Source organism: Apodemus sylvaticus, chromosome 11 (genome assembly GCF_947179515.1).
Source record: "Apodemus sylvaticus chromosome 11, mApoSyl1.1, whole genome shotgun sequence".
NCBI lineage: Eukaryota > Metazoa > Chordata > Mammalia > Rodentia > Muridae > Apodemus > Apodemus sylvaticus.
In genome coordinates, this window is record NC_067482.1 from 3,926,981 (window position 1) to 3,942,935 (window position 15,955).

A 15,955-nucleotide genomic window follows, 5' to 3' on the forward strand; every position below is an offset into this window, starting at 1 on the left:
CCAGGTCACACTCTACACTGGATCAGAGACTAACACACCAGGATGCTCTATCCAGGATTACTAAAGCTAGGGATCACACAATTATTTGAGGCTTTAGATTTTGTTTTTGTTTTAGGGTAAATCCAAGTATCTAGGTAAAGCTACCTTAACATGTTTCCAAATTACCACATGGAGCACATGCCCTAGATCGTACATTCATTTTACCGTTGGAAAAGATCACAGAGCCTTTGCTGAGTTGACATCTTGACTAGCCTCTCTAGCTGGTCTTTACGCGGAGGAAGCCCTTCTCTCTGGCATCCTATCATACTCAGTTTCCACGGGGAATCTCAACCTTAGCCCTTGCTTCACTGTCTGTTGGGGTAGACGTAACTATTTACTGGGTGCTTGGTGTTCCCCACGCCTCACACTGACACACCTCAGAGATAATGTCTCATCAAGCTCTTGGGTGAAAAGGAAGGATATTTGAAGGATTCCTTGGAGAAAGGATCAGCACATCACTCCAAGAACTCTAAACTCTACCACCAGCTAAGCCAGGTCAGAGAGGACTGGGCACATCTTAGCTATAGTAGAATGTTTTGGCTGGACTTGCATTTTGGCCAGAAACAATTGGTCTATTCTCACAGACTGAAGTTAGGGCATGTGGTGGTGATATAAATGTCTTTTCTAAGAAAACCTGATAAACATTTATGTCATTAAAGCCTCATGGCATTTAATGGGCTATGAGCTGTGAAGTGGGAAAGGGGTTTCTGACACAGCTAAGGCAATGAATGACAGTACATCTGAGGTTAGTCAAGTGGCGCTCAGATGCGGAGAATCAGGTTTGATGTACGCAAGAAATGGCCAAGCGTTTACATGTGGCGTATGCTTCACCACATGAGCCAGAAGGTTGGAGAGAGCAGTGAGCCTCTGAGAGAAAAACCCACGGAACACCAACAGTTGAGAGACCAGCATCCTGAGAGGATTCGGGGGCACCATTTGTACAAGAAAATCTGAATTATACATCAACCACAATGTTCATGTCTGTAAGTAAGAAACCATTATATATTGAATGGCAGGAAACTGATCATGTGACCATTGGAACTAGATCAGCAATTTCATGGAGTTGAGAAATACATAAAAGATTCAAGCCTGGCAGGTTAGTTATCATTAAATATAAATATTTGTATTGACTTATATATGCCTATATATACAGCCATGACGAGGAGCAAGAGTGACTTGTTTGATCAAAGAAAAACTATAATTTCAAAGTGGGCACCTGCTGTTCAAGAAAGAATTCTGCACAGATATGTAACAAATTATTGACAGGAGGTACCTTCAAACACACAAGTTGGAAGAGACACTTCAACACATATGGGGGTTGTCTGGCGATCGAGCTGTTTTGTTTTAATGTGAGTCAAGAGTTTCATGTTGTACAGGCTGCCCTGGAACTTACTATGTAGTCAGAGCTGACCTTGAACCTCTGACCCTCCTGCCTCTGCTTCCTAAATATTGAGGTCATTCTCTCACGCATGTTCAACAGACATTCTGCGAAGTAGTCATGTGCTTTTACATAGAAAAAAAAATTAAGGCTGCAAGAAAATAGAGTGGACATCTTCTCAGAAGTCTAAGACACTCCCATTCTTCCTCTGCCTCTTCAACCCTCTGCACCGAGTAAAGGGAAAATGCTTTTTCTTTCACTGTCTGTTGGGCCAGTAATTTCTAAGCATTTTAGGCTTAGGGGAACACTGTGATCCCCAGGGCAACAGACCAGAGCACAGGCCATCCGCTCGTAGGCTTGCCACTTCTCTTCAGGGGATTTCTCACCAGAAATGGAAAGCAGGTCCCTGCTGGATCCGCTCGCTATCCCCACAGCAGTCTTGGCCCTCGGTGCCTCCAGTCAAGCAGAAATTCAACTTTCTGTCTATTCCTGCAGCCCCTTCCCGTCCATCCCAGTGTCTCCCGAGGCCGTTCTGCCCCACAGAGCTCTAAACTTGCAGCTCAGCAGAGAGCGAACCTCGGCCCGAAAGGTCAGCCCCCTGGACCAAAAGGGCTTTCTCTTCTTGCTCTTCGGGTGGCGAGGGGCTGGGGGTGCTGCCTTTGCATTTGCAGAGAGGAACTTGCACCATGCGGTTCCCACTGATGAACCTAATGGTTTCCTGGCATGCCAAGATTCCCAGCCATCTGCTCAGCTGGCTGCATGCCCATCTCGAAGGTGGCCTGTCATGGAGGAAGGGGGCCGTGGACAGCAACCATAGACAGTAGGCCCAGTGAGCACAATGATGCCTTACTTTCAGGAAGACCCCTGAAGCTAGCAAAGACAAGACAGCGCATCTGCTAACCACTCTTGGCAAAAAACCATTAAGACCAGTTTCCACTGTGAATTTTCCCCTTCTCATTGGTCATCAGAGGTGGACGTAGGAATTTAGAGGCAGCGAGGCCTAGCTGTGAGGACTTTTTCTGCGTGACCAAGCACCAGACAGGAGAGAGTTCCATCCATGCAGAAGAACATGTAGAGATTATGAAACTTAAAAGTCACTGCAGAGGCTGCCCAGCCCTGTAACTGTGGAATCATGCCTTTCCATAGCCCTCTTACATGTGGGTCACATACATGAAGATGTGTTAGACATTCTTATACTAAAAAAAAAAATGTGACTTAACTGAACATCATTTAGCTTATGTCCTGTGTTTAATTTGCTTAATCTGGAAACCTTACTCTTAAATCAAGCTGAAAGAAAAACAAAAGCAAGGAGCAGAGATTTGGAATAAGTGTAAGAAAGTCACCATAAATAGAACTGGGGTGACTGGGGGCTGAAATCACCTTATGTCTGAAAATACCCCCATTACCTAGGCCTGAAGTGTCTACATTGTTGGGGGAAACTAATAGGATAATTTCTCAAGCATTGTCTTTCATCCTCCTTCTATGTGTACACACACACACACACACACACACACACATGCACACGGGCACATACACATGTACATGCATACACACGTGCACAAGCATGCACACACATGCATACATGTACACATATGCACAACACATATGCACACACACATACACATGCCTATTCATCTACACATTCATGTGCATGCTCATGCACACACATACACACAGACCGACAGACAGCAGACTGCCTCTGTTTTTGATACCTGCTACGTGCCAGGCACTGCAGAAGGCAATGAACAAATGAATTTTCACTTAGTGTCCTATTTCTGAGGATTAGCATCCCGCGGGCTGTTTTATGGATGAGGAAATGCCAATTTAGACAAATTTAGATGCTCCCCTACTTTCTGCACCCTGAAGATTCCAATGCTCACCCTCAGACACCCAAAGCCAGTGAGTGCCCTGTGATGTTTGAATGTGGGGAGTTACTAGAGCCAGCCGTACCTTGGTCTGTGTGGCCATCAAAGGAGACCGCCCTAGCACCTCTCAGAACGGTAGTGAGGACTAGAGGGAGCAGTGTGGCATTCAGCAAGCACTAGCTGCCGATAGCAGAGCTATCGATACTACAGTCTTTCTTCTTCATAGTCTACAGGCCTGTGATGCCAACTGAGAACGACCCAGAAAAACAAAAACCAGAGCATCCACCTCACTGAACAGCCAGGAGCGGTTTGTGTCCCGTGGCACTTTGGAAGGAGACTACCCTTGAACTGCGCCTTCTAGGGCTTTGTCGCCCACCCCGAGAGATGATATTTCCTCTAAGATGAGAAACCAAATCCTGAGCTAAGAACCCATGCAAAACCATCGGGATCAAGAATCACACTCACCATCCTCACACTTTCTCATAGGCCTGTCCAGCATTCCCAGCAGCCTGGCCACACCCTGCGCAGCCTTCTGCTGCACAGAGCAGTCACGTGGACCAATCACGGAGCAGTCACGTGGACCAGTCACACAAACCAGTCACGGAGCAATCACGCAAACCAGTGACTCTCCCTGGCTTTCCCCAGAGGGATCCTAACAACCTGGGCTTTGGCTCTAGGCCATTTATCAGTTCTTTCACTATTCCAGTTGTTGAGACCTGAGAGCCCAATGTAACAGGACACCGAGCTTTAAGTATGCAGGGACAGCAGGGCGGCTCAGTGGGGGGGGAAGAACCTGAGTTCAAGCCCTGATTCCACACGGTGGAAGGAAAAACTGACTCCCCCAAGTCTGCCTCTGATCCTCACATGACCATGCACACAAACTAATGTTTATTGGTTGGTTGGTTTTTAAGACAGGCAAGATTTTAAGCCAGTAAAATGGCTCAGCTGGTTAAAGGTCCTTACAGTCAAGCCATTACCTAAATGAACCCAGGAACGTGCATGGGAAGAAAAGAGCCAGCTACCACAAATTGTCCTCTAAGCCCTCTGTGTGTACATCACACACATCACACACACACACACACACACGTGCACACGCACGTGCAAAGTAAATAAATATAAACATTGTTTACTTAAAAAAACATTATGGAAGGCCTGCAGGAACCATTGAAATATGTATCTTTATTTATTCATATGTGAATCAAACCAGCTCTAATAATTTTATGAGCAAAGATTCATTTGGCCTTCATAAAACCCTATGAAGGAAGAGATTATTTTTATGACGGTTTTACAGAGAGGACACAGGGAATGAAGAGAAGACACAGTTTCCAAGGCGACACGTCTATTAAAATAATGGCTGGGGTTAGAACCCAGACAGACCCCACCCTTCCAGGCAGTCCTCTCAGACAGACAGACCCCACCCTTCCACGCAGTCCTCCCAGACAGACAGACCCCGCCCTTCCAGGCAGTCCTCTCAGACAGACAGACCCCACCCTTCCACGCAGTCCTCCCAGACAGACCCCGCCCTTCCACGCAGTCCTCTCAGACAGACAGACCCCACCCTTCCACGCAGTCCTCTCAGACAGACAGACCCCACCCTTCCACGCAGTCCTCCCAGACAGACCCCACCCTTCCACGCAGTCCTTCCATGCAGTCCTCCCAGAGAGACAGACCCCGCCCTTCCAGGCAGTCCTCCCAGACAGACCCCGCCCTTCCAGGCAGTCCTCCCAGACAGACCCCGCCCTTCCAGGCAGTCCTCCCAGGCAGACCCCACCCTTCCAGGCAGTCCTCCCAGACAAACCCCGCCCTTCCCAGACAGTGCAAGTCCTTCCTCTACTGCCTTTCTCTTAGATCTCTGACACTAACCCCACAGTTTCATGCCACTCTCCCCAGAGTGACGTCTGAAGCCCAAATCGCAACTCTACATGGTGACACAAGGACAGCCGTAGGAAGGGAAAGACAAATCTCTTCTCGATACCACCCCTGCCAAACTCTTCAGCCTTCATAAAAATCCCTTTGCCCAGAACAAATATCATTGCTCATCATCCCCAAAGCTGCTCCGTCACACCACAGATGTGGACCTCGGTGTCCTAAAGACCCCCCCCCCCCCCCCGCATCTGCCTGACTGGGAGCTTTGTGAAAGCGGAGACTGTGTCCTGTTCCCCGGTATCCACTGATCTGCCACGGCATGAACCCTTGGAGGAGACTTTTTTCCATGAATAAACAAAGATTAGTGTGACCTGGAACCTTTTCTGCTGTCCAAGGTCAGCCCCCTGTGTCCACAGACACACAAAGCCTAGGGAAAACACTTGTGCGAGCAGCTTACCTGATCCTCCAGTCTCAGCTGTCGGCAAAGGCTCCATTAGCACCAAGTCAGCCTGAGCAGATGCTGGTGGCTAACAATGCTAACCAGTTAAATCATCCCAGTTCGATCGTCTTCAAAGAGAGCCAATGTTCTTTATGACTTAGAGGATTTAGCTGCAATTCTGAAAAATCTACGTATTAACCTCCGATGTGTGCTGAAGTCAGTAAAGCGAGGTCGGACAGTAGCATCAGGCCACACCATGCAAGGTTTAAGTGTGATGGTTAGGAGAACCTTCCCAACAGATAAAATGCAAGAGAAGTAGCCAGAAACCTCCAAAATTGGTGGCCTCTGGTAAACACATCAAGCGACCTCTGGTTACTTGAACCAAAGCCAGTAGGTGTGAAGAAGAAAAGATGGGTGTGTCTGCTCACACACCTCATTCACAGAATTTCTACCTTCAGACCATCTCTGGCTTTTCTGTGAAAAGCATTTTTTCCTAAATGTCTTTACCCAACAATCTCAGGTTTCAGGAAATTGAGTTCTGTTTATATAGTCATTGGAAACCCAGTATAACATCTCAGAAGAGTGTCGTTTAGATTACTCGTGGATAATTCACATAAACAAATTGGGGGCTGGGGAAATGATTCAGTTGAGTAAGTGTCTGGCAGGCAGGCATGAGTTCAGATCCCTAGCACCCTCTAAAAAGCCAGGGGCAGCAGTGTGCTTCAGGAGTGCAAGCACTGGAGCGAGCGGGCGGGCGGGCGGGCGAGCGAGCGAGCGAGGCCCTGCACCTCGTTGGCTCACCAGCCCAGCTGAGAGAATGACCTCCACAGAGAAGGGGCGGCTCTGCTTCAAAGAGAGAGGATGCAGAGACATTGACAAGAAACACCTAATACCAGGTCTGGCCTCCATGTGTACACCCTCATACACACATCCACAAAAATACACACATATGCCACACAATAAATAGATAGACAAATGGATGGATGGTTGGATAGATAGATAGATAGATAGATAGATGAATAAATAAATGAATAAATAATAAATTAATCAAATAGAAATTGGTATAAAGTATCCCTTTCAATACCATAAGGTATTGAAATTCTAGATTGCCCTCTAGACAATATCCTGCCATCAAAATAAATTTATTTCCATACTTGACAAGAGAAGTCAGTGGCGATCTATATGCATTACATATATGGGAATTTACACATTTGGGAATATGTGCTATCTATGCAGGCTTGTAGCTGTCAGATTTCTGCTGAGGCCACTGGAGCAATAATCCATAGGTCAACAAGGAAACACTGTTTAAGTGGCCCTTTAGGGTGATACCATCCTCTCCAACCCTGGCCTCCATAGCAAAGAAACAAGTGACGGGGTACAGCTGATAACCAGATGCCATACCCTCTATATCCCAGGTGTTGTCGTGGTTCCCGAACAGTTTGTGTGTTGACAGTTCCACCTCCAATTTGGTGCTGGTGGGAAGTGGTATAAACTTCAAGAACTTCCTTCTCTAGTGTGAGGTCTTCCCATCACCAGGAACACATCCTTGAAAGGGTAGCGGCAACATGTGTGTGTGTGTGTGTGTGTGTGTGTGTGTCTGTCCGTCTGTCTCTCTCTGTCTATCTGTCTCTCTGCCTGTCTCTCTGTCTCTCTCTCTGGTCATGAATTAAATGACCCACCCCACTCCTTATCATGCCATGCTGCCCATGCTGCCCATGCTGCCCATGCTGCCCATGCTGCCCATACCCCAGCCAGAGCCCAACAATAACGTGTCCACCTGACCATGGTCTAGACCTCCAGAAGTATGAGCAGAGTAAACTATTTCTCACCATAGCTGATCGGCCTAGGCATTTGTTACAACCACAGGGAACCACAGACATGCCAGAGGTCTCCACCACACACTCAGCACAGACAGAACGGTGAAAACTGAGCAGTGCCTTGTTCCTTTGCCCCCGTATTAAGAACTACACTCATTTAGTGGGCCAGTTTCTGGGCATGCGCTCTAGAAAACAGAAAACATCTTATGCCAAGGACCAGCTCAAAGAGAAAGCATCTCCCACCAGGCAGTGCTCCACCTGCTGCCCCTTCAGCTATCTGCAGCATGTCCACAGGCCACGCCAAAAACAAAAGTCCTTCTCAAAATACTACAGACCGCACTAACCGTGAACTAGATGCCATTGCGGAGGCTGAGAACACAAAGAGCTGAGCTAACTCGGTAACCCTGCTCTTGTTTTATTCAGTTACAATAATAAATAATTTAACACGATAATGTATGTGCATTTAAAAGAATAGATCTTAGAAGTGCAACGATAAGCGTGGCTTTCACAAACCTGCTGTAATACCTATCTAAAAACAATTCATATTTATTAGTGGAATAAATCCCTAAAACTCCTTCCTAAAGGCTTACCAAACCAAATTGGGTCCCAGTCCAACAAATCGAATTAGAAATCCTGTAAGACCGCTAACTGAGTTATTAAAGATCTACAGGGCTATGGCCCTCTCGCCAGCAACCTTCTATTTGGACAGTTGGTCAAATGCTGCCCCCTAGTGAGAAAACTCTCCAAGAGTCTCCAGGAGATCCTGGGATTGAAAAGTCTTCAGGATTCAAAAGGGAAACCCGGCAGAGCCTTCAACTAGAAAAACCATTTGCTCTGGGTTAAAGGATTCTTGCCTTCTCTGCCTTGCTCTCCCTAACAATGCTTGAAGAGGTAAAGGTATCCTGGCATAACCTTTCGTATGTAACGCAATTCTGACTCTAGCATTTGACGATCAAATAACACAAACTGAAAATAAAGTTTGAAGCATTTAAAGTGTGTTAACTAGCGAGTTCAGATCCAAGGGAAAGTCAGGGAGAAACATGAAAGTGACTGGGGCTAGCGAAGAAGATAAAAGCTCTGCTGGGAAAACCCTGCCTCAAGGGGCAAGACAGAATGACAGAGAAAGACACCCGGGGTCCTCTTCTGGCTTCTGTCCATATGGACATGTGTGTGCACCATACATACACTGACACACACACACCCCACAAAACACACACACACAAACACACACAATTACATGTCTCCTTGCTCTCAATCTTTGTTAGACACTATTTTAATACTATCTAAAACACCTTGACTAACAAAGCTTTTCTTTTTCAAAACATTTTATAAGTTTTTTTAAATGTATATACTGGCTGGTTTTGTGTATCAACTTGACACAGGCTGGAGTTATCACAGAGAAAGGAGTTTCAGTTGGGGAAATGCCTCCATGAGATCCAGCTGTGGGGCATTTTCTCAACTAGTGATCAAGTGGGGAGAGCCCTTTGTGGGTTGCGCTATCTCTGGGCTGGTGGTCCTGGGTTCTATAAGAGAGCAGGCTGAGCAAGCCAGGGGAAGCAAGCCAGTAAGAAACATCCCTCCATGGCCTCTGCATCAGCTCCTGCTTCCTGCCCTGCTTGAGTTCCAGTCCTGACTTCCTTTGGTGATGAACAGCAATGTGGAAGTGTAAGCTGAATAAACCCTTTCTTCCCCAACTTGCTTCTTGGTCATGATGTTTGTGCAGGAATAGAAACCCTGACTAAGACAATGTATAAATATAGAAGATTATCCTGCATAGGCTGATGTCACATGTGACCGTCAGTGGTGGAAATGCTCTTGTGTGCTTGAAAACAGAGGTAGTGGTATGTGTTTCCATAGTAAGTCTATGTTTCCTCATGAAATAAATCCACAAGGCCTAAGAGAGTGCACAGTCATGTTTGCAGTGTATTTGTGAGAGTTAAATCTTCTGAATAGCCCAGAACCAGGAAGACTCCTGAAGAAGAGTGCGAGATGTTTATGACAGATGGTTGTGCTCCTCCTCTACACTCCTTTTCCTCCCCTCCCTCTCCCCCTCCTCTTCTTCCTCCTCTCCCTCTTCCCCCTCCTCCTCTTTCTCCTCTCCCTCTTCCCCTCCTCCTCTCCTTCCTTCCCTTCATAATCCTCTTTTTGACTCAGCCTCGATTTTTTTTAAAATCATGAAAAAGTGTGGTGTTGCTGTAAACGTGAAGACTGATAATTTCCTTAATACTGTCACTATTCTCTCAAATAGAAAAACCCAACCAGCTGCTGTCAACTCAGCAGGGGGAAAAGAAGATCTCCACTTCTAAAGTGCTTCACAGAATCTTAGTGAATTAGCAGTAACGGGTACTTAGCATGTTTTAAATTGCATGCTCAACTTTGTAAATCCTGACAGGGGAAAATATCTTCTCCAGGTATAATCTTCCTAACCACAATATTCATCCACCCACCCAAAATCCATTTGCCTGTCCACCCACACATCCACCCACTTATCCATCCAACCACTTACCCACCCAAAATCTATCCACCTATATACCCATCCACCCAAAATTCATCTATCCACCCATCCATCAATCTCACACATCTATCCAAAATCCACCCACCTTCTCATCCATCCATCCATCCTCCCATCATCCATCTGTCCATCAATTATCCATCTGTCTGTCCGTCCATCCATTTCCTGCCTTTTGACAAACTCTCAGCCCATCTTTCAGTGACTCTGTACTCTGCAGCTCTCGCAGGATGCAGTGGTAAGAATATGGACCTAGATCTGCCCACCCACACGTATCCCTTGTGAGGAACTTCCGAGTGAGAAGGCAGGAAGGCAGGCATGCAATTAGACAACTATGAAATGTAATAGACTTTAAGATGGGAACTCCCCTGTTCCAACTCTGGGAGCTTCCCTGAGGTTCAGTGGCCATTCAAAGTCCTCCAAAGGCAGTGCTGATTGGACAGGCCGCTTTCCTTCTGAAGAGATGCTGCAAAGCCATCCCAGTGCCAGGTTCAAGCCCCCTGCTCCTCACAGTTTTCAGTTTGTATGTAGCCATAGCTAAACCACACTACACAAGTGCTGGCTACACAGAGAGAGTGAAAATTTACTATTTTGATATATTCACTTAACAGAAACATTTGTCCCCTGTCTTAATTTTAAACGCAGCTATAAACCACTATGTCCCTTGTTTTTTGAAAAAGAAAGCTAAAATCGTGGTATTTGTGATCTGTGTTCCTCCCATGAGCTGGTAGAGCCGCCACCACCCTGAATCTCTAGAGTCAGGTCCTTTCATCCCGAGAACTCCCTGAATCCATCAACAGCATAACATAAAATCTCCCTCCACATGAGAGCCTTGTGCTCACCGTGAACTACGGTGAACCCAGCACCTCCCACGACTCTCTAGTCAACAACATGGCATGGAGAGAAAAAATTAGCCTGAGAGAGATAACATCTCATCCATTCTAGTTTTCAATCATTAAAAATGAAATAGAAATAGAACTTCTCAAAGAAAAGTATAGTTATCTCTTAACTATAAATAAAAATGTCATCACTACATCAAAGGCATACTTGTACAAAACAACCGTAGAGAAGTTTGGAAAACTCACTCTGAGACACCTGTTCATTTCCTTGAGTGTTTTCTCTAAACAAACATGCCATGCGTGAGGAAAAGTTGGAGGATATGTTTGTTGTCTGTCTACTAACTTAGCTGGCAGACTTGGGATGTGTGTGTCTGAGTGGCACCTGCCTGGGACACACAAGGCTCTAGACTTAATCATTGGGATCACAGTGTGTGAGTGGTGGTGGACAGGTGTTCTTGATAATTATCTTAAAATTAACTTGAATGAAAAAATTAATCTTAAAACAGAACCCCAATATAGATACTGTACAGGATTTCCAACTCAAACTATGTGTACATTCAGTTTCACTTTTAAATGTTATTTCAAAGTGTGATGGACAGAAACACTCGTGGAATCAGGCAAGAGTCTTACATGAGGAATCAGGAAACCTGAGTTCTGTGTGGGGTTAAGAAAAGCCGGCCACCTCCTTCCACCTCGGTGTCTGGATTTGCACTAGGCGTCAGTGAGCTTGATGCACTAGGCATCATGGAGCCCGTAAGCTCATCTTTTTGAATGCACGCTGAGAACTGTGACTGTTCCGGCATCCGGAACCCCCACTAGGAGCGAGAATGTTCACTGAGGTATGTAAATACTACACAGAAAGGGTAAAGCAGTCTCGGGTAAGCGCAGTCAGTTAAGTGCTGTGTGTGTGTGTGTGTGTGTGTGTGTGTGTGCGCGCTCGCGCGCGAGGGAGTTCTATCTCCAACCCGGCATCCATGGGGAAGGCAGGAATGAGGGCACCTCTCTAAGCCAGTACTCAAGGGGCGGGGGCAGGAGTATTGGAAGTTTAAGGCCACTTTCAATTATGTAAGAGTTCTAGACTAGCCTGGGATAGAGACCCTGCCTCAATTTTTTTAAATGAATAACCTGTGGATATAAATATATACATATATACACATGACAAATGAATAACCTGTGGATATTATACATATATGCACATGACAGCTAAATGACTAACCTGTGCATATACTTGTATACATATATATACATGACAATTAAGTGAATAACCTGTGGATATTATACTATATGCACATGACAAATAAATGAATAACCTGTAGTTATAAGTGTATACATATATGCACATGGCAATTAAATGAATGACCTGTAGTTATAAGTGTATACATATATGCACAGGACAATTAAATGAATAACCTGTGGACATTATACTATATGCACATGACAATTAAATGAATGACCTGTAGTTATAAGTGTATACATATATGCACAGGACAATTAAATGAATAACCTGTGGATATTATACATATATGCACATGACAATTAAGTGAATGATCTGTGGATATGAGTGTATACATACATGCATATGACAATTAAATGAATAACCTGTGGATATTATACATATATGCACATGGCAATGTGGATTTAAAGAACAAACATGAGTGAAAACTTCAAGCTAGGGCTAGAGAGATGCTTCCTGGTTAAGAGCCCTCACTGCTCTCCAGAGGACCTGGGTTCTGTTCTCAGCACCCAGACAGTGGCTCACAGCCATCTGAATTCCAGTTCCAGAGTCTGACACCTTCCCTGGCCTCTGCAGGCACCAGACATGCAAACAGTACACTGACATATATACAAACAAGACACCAATACACATAAAATAAAAACATTTTCTTTAAAAAATTAAGATATAGCATGATATGCCATTGAGCTACTTACATTTCCAAGTAACCAAAAGAATATTATGTGTCATTTAAAGGTTTCATAAAGAAAGAAATATATAAATGTATGGGTGTGAAAGATACTAAAATAGTAATTATTTTTCAAGAGAAGGAAAGAAACAAAATAAGGGGCTAGTGGAGATCTCAGCTGATTCTGAAATTATCATAGGAGACTCCATGCAAATACAGCAAAGTGCTAACCACTAGTTCTGGGTGCTGTGGATGGGGTGCCCCTTACTCTTTGAGGGTTTATCTTTTAAATCACATTCCTTAGACTTCTCAACTCATTTCCAACTAACAAAATAAAACCTGTTGAGGGGAGGGGGCTGGAGAGGTGACTTAGCAGTTAAGAGCACTGACTGCTCTTCCAAAGTTTCCAAGTTCAATCCCCAGCAAACACATGGTGGCTCACAACCATCTGTAATGGGATTTGATGCCCTCTTCTGGTGTGTCTGAACACAGCTATATACAAAATAAATAAATCTAAACAAACAAACAAACAAACAAACAGCTATGGCGAGCGAAGCATGTGGTTAGAACAGAGCTGGGGCTTGAACACAACCGGGCAGTCCTTGTTATATGATCTGAGCAGCACAGAACACTGCCTGCCATTACTCAACAGAGGACAAGCAGGTCACGCCAGCGCTGGACCTGCAGTGTGAGAGCATCACACTCCGCACTCCTAGCGAATGTTGCCCAGTCACAGGCTCAACTCGGGCCCGCCTGAACCTTTAGCTCAACTTCAGAGTCTCTTTCCTGGCCTCTGTGTTAACCATCAGAACTTTAACAATGGTTTAAACAGAGGGGCGAGCCAAATATTACTGCTTTCTTCACCATGGTGTCAGTGCTCCCATCCAAATACTTAAGAAACTGGACCAGAACAACCGCCAGTTTCTTTTTTTGTTTGTTTGTTTGGTTCGTTTGGTTTTTTCCAGACAGGGTTTCTCTGTGTAGCGCTGGCTGTCCTGGAACTCACTCTGGTCTTGAAACAGGCTGGCCTCAGATTCAGAAATCTGCCTGCCTCTGCCTCCCGAGTGCTGGGATTAAAAGCAGCACCATCACTGCCCAGCGCACCGCCAGTTTCAAGAACCAGATTCACAAGCCCGTGATCCTAACCCAGAAGATACAGAGTTTGACTTATTTGGTACAAGTAACAAACTTTGCAGAAAATGAAAGCCAAACAGTAGTTAAGTGTATTTCCAATTGTTCCACTGGGCTGTGGTGGAAATGTAATTTAAACACACTCTGAAGTGTTTTCCTTTTTAACCCTTGAATGACTCAGGTCTTACAGCTCGAAAGGGCCAGTTTGTGATGAGCAGGTTGTTGGGGACCCGGGCCTCCGGTACTGGAGGAAGTATGAATTGGTGTGTCCCCATGAAAGCTAACAGGACACAGCCCATCAAATGTCCAGATGTTTACTTCCTATGACTAGTAGCTACATTCCTAGGACTTGATGCTTCAGACTTTTTGGCATATGTGTGACACATCACAGGTACAAGGCAGTTCAAGCCATATTCGTTTATTTAAGGTCTCACTGTTGCCCAGGTTGGCACTTAACTTGTAGTCATGTGACATTAGCCTACAGATTGTTGGCTTGTGCCACCAGATCCAGTTTCTCCCTGTTATCCTTGATACGGGGTTTTAAATAGCAAAATATTAGAAACCTTAAATTACCACCAGTTGATGGGTAAATCAATTATATCACACACAAAACATAAATAATGCTACTGCAAGAGAGAGAAAGACAGGGAGAGACAGAGAGACAGAGAGAACAGTAATGGTTTGATGTGGAAAACTTTAAGCTCTATTATTATAAAGGAAGAGTAGTGAGGGTCAGGGACATAGCTTATTGGCATTAACCAAGACAGCATAAGGACCTTGGTTCTACCCCAGGAACCAACATAAAAAGACAGGGTGGGGGGCTGGAGAGATGGCTCAGCGGTTAAGAGCACTGACTGCTCTTCTAAAGGTCCTGAGTTCAAATCCCAGCAACCACATGGTGGCTCACAACCATCTGTACACAGTGTACTCATATACATAAAAATAAATAAATAAAAAGACAGGGTGGTGTTATGGATGGCTCTGCTTGCTCTCCAAGGAGAGGCTGTCTGTAATGAGGAATGAGTCACGAACTCGGGTGACTTCTTGTGAACCAATCCCCTAATGAATAAAGGAGCCAATCACTGGGCGAGTAGGCAGGACTTCCGGGTTGGATGGAGGAAGAGAGGAGGCAGGAGAGCGTTACTTCCTTTTGGAGCTGGGACAGGAGAGGGGTAAGATGTAGCTTTTAGAGTTTCCTAGTATCATGGTGGATCCGCAAGGATCCTCCACCAGAGGGATCAGAACTTGCCGCCTCTGCTTTTTAATATTTCCCGCAACAGGGTGGACCTGTAACTCCAACACTCTTCAGGCAAGATGGGAGGTAGAGGTAGGAGAGTCGCTCAGACACTACCTGGCCAGCTAGCCTGGATGTGACCAGAAGGAAGTGAGACCTGACTCCCACTGATGGCTGACCACATGTGCACCATGTCCTAAACATGCCTCTCCAATAACAATAAATTTAATAAATCAAATAAAACACAAAACATGAGAGAATGTTACTAATATCCATGGGAGAGAGAAAAACAATAATAAAAGAAAAGCAAACTTTCCTTCTATGGAAAATTGATTCTTTTCTCATACAGTACATCAGAGAAGGGAAAATTCTGCTTCCCACAGGAAGCAGAACACTGCATCAGGAGCTGGATGGTAAGGACAACTCTCTTCTGTGCTGTTTTGATTTGTGAACTTTGTGGATTTTTAAAAGTAGGTTAAAATTTAACTAATTTTATGTAAATAGTGAAAGACCTGTGATAGGTGTCCTAAGTTCCTACAGGTGACTCACACTGTAAAGAAGATATCTCACCCCACCCAAACATAAAATATGTACAGAGGAATCACCTGCCATAAAACTCTCACAGAAGCAGACTTTCTCATTGTATCTACTCAAACAATTTCACCCCTCCTGAGGACACCATACCAAAACCATACCAGATTTTCTTAAAATCAAGCCCAATTTAGGACTCCATCAAATTTCTGCTACAGGAAGTCCCGATTCAAACACATAATGATAACGAAAAATCCAAGGTTCTTTCTTGACCTGATCTTCGGCTTGTGTGAAACCCACAGGAAATCACAAAAAATACCGGAGATGTTTTTAAAGCAAAAATCCGTCTTTTGGCTCAAAACTATAAGAACCTCAGTCATGTAAACCAACAGGCGAATGTGAGCAG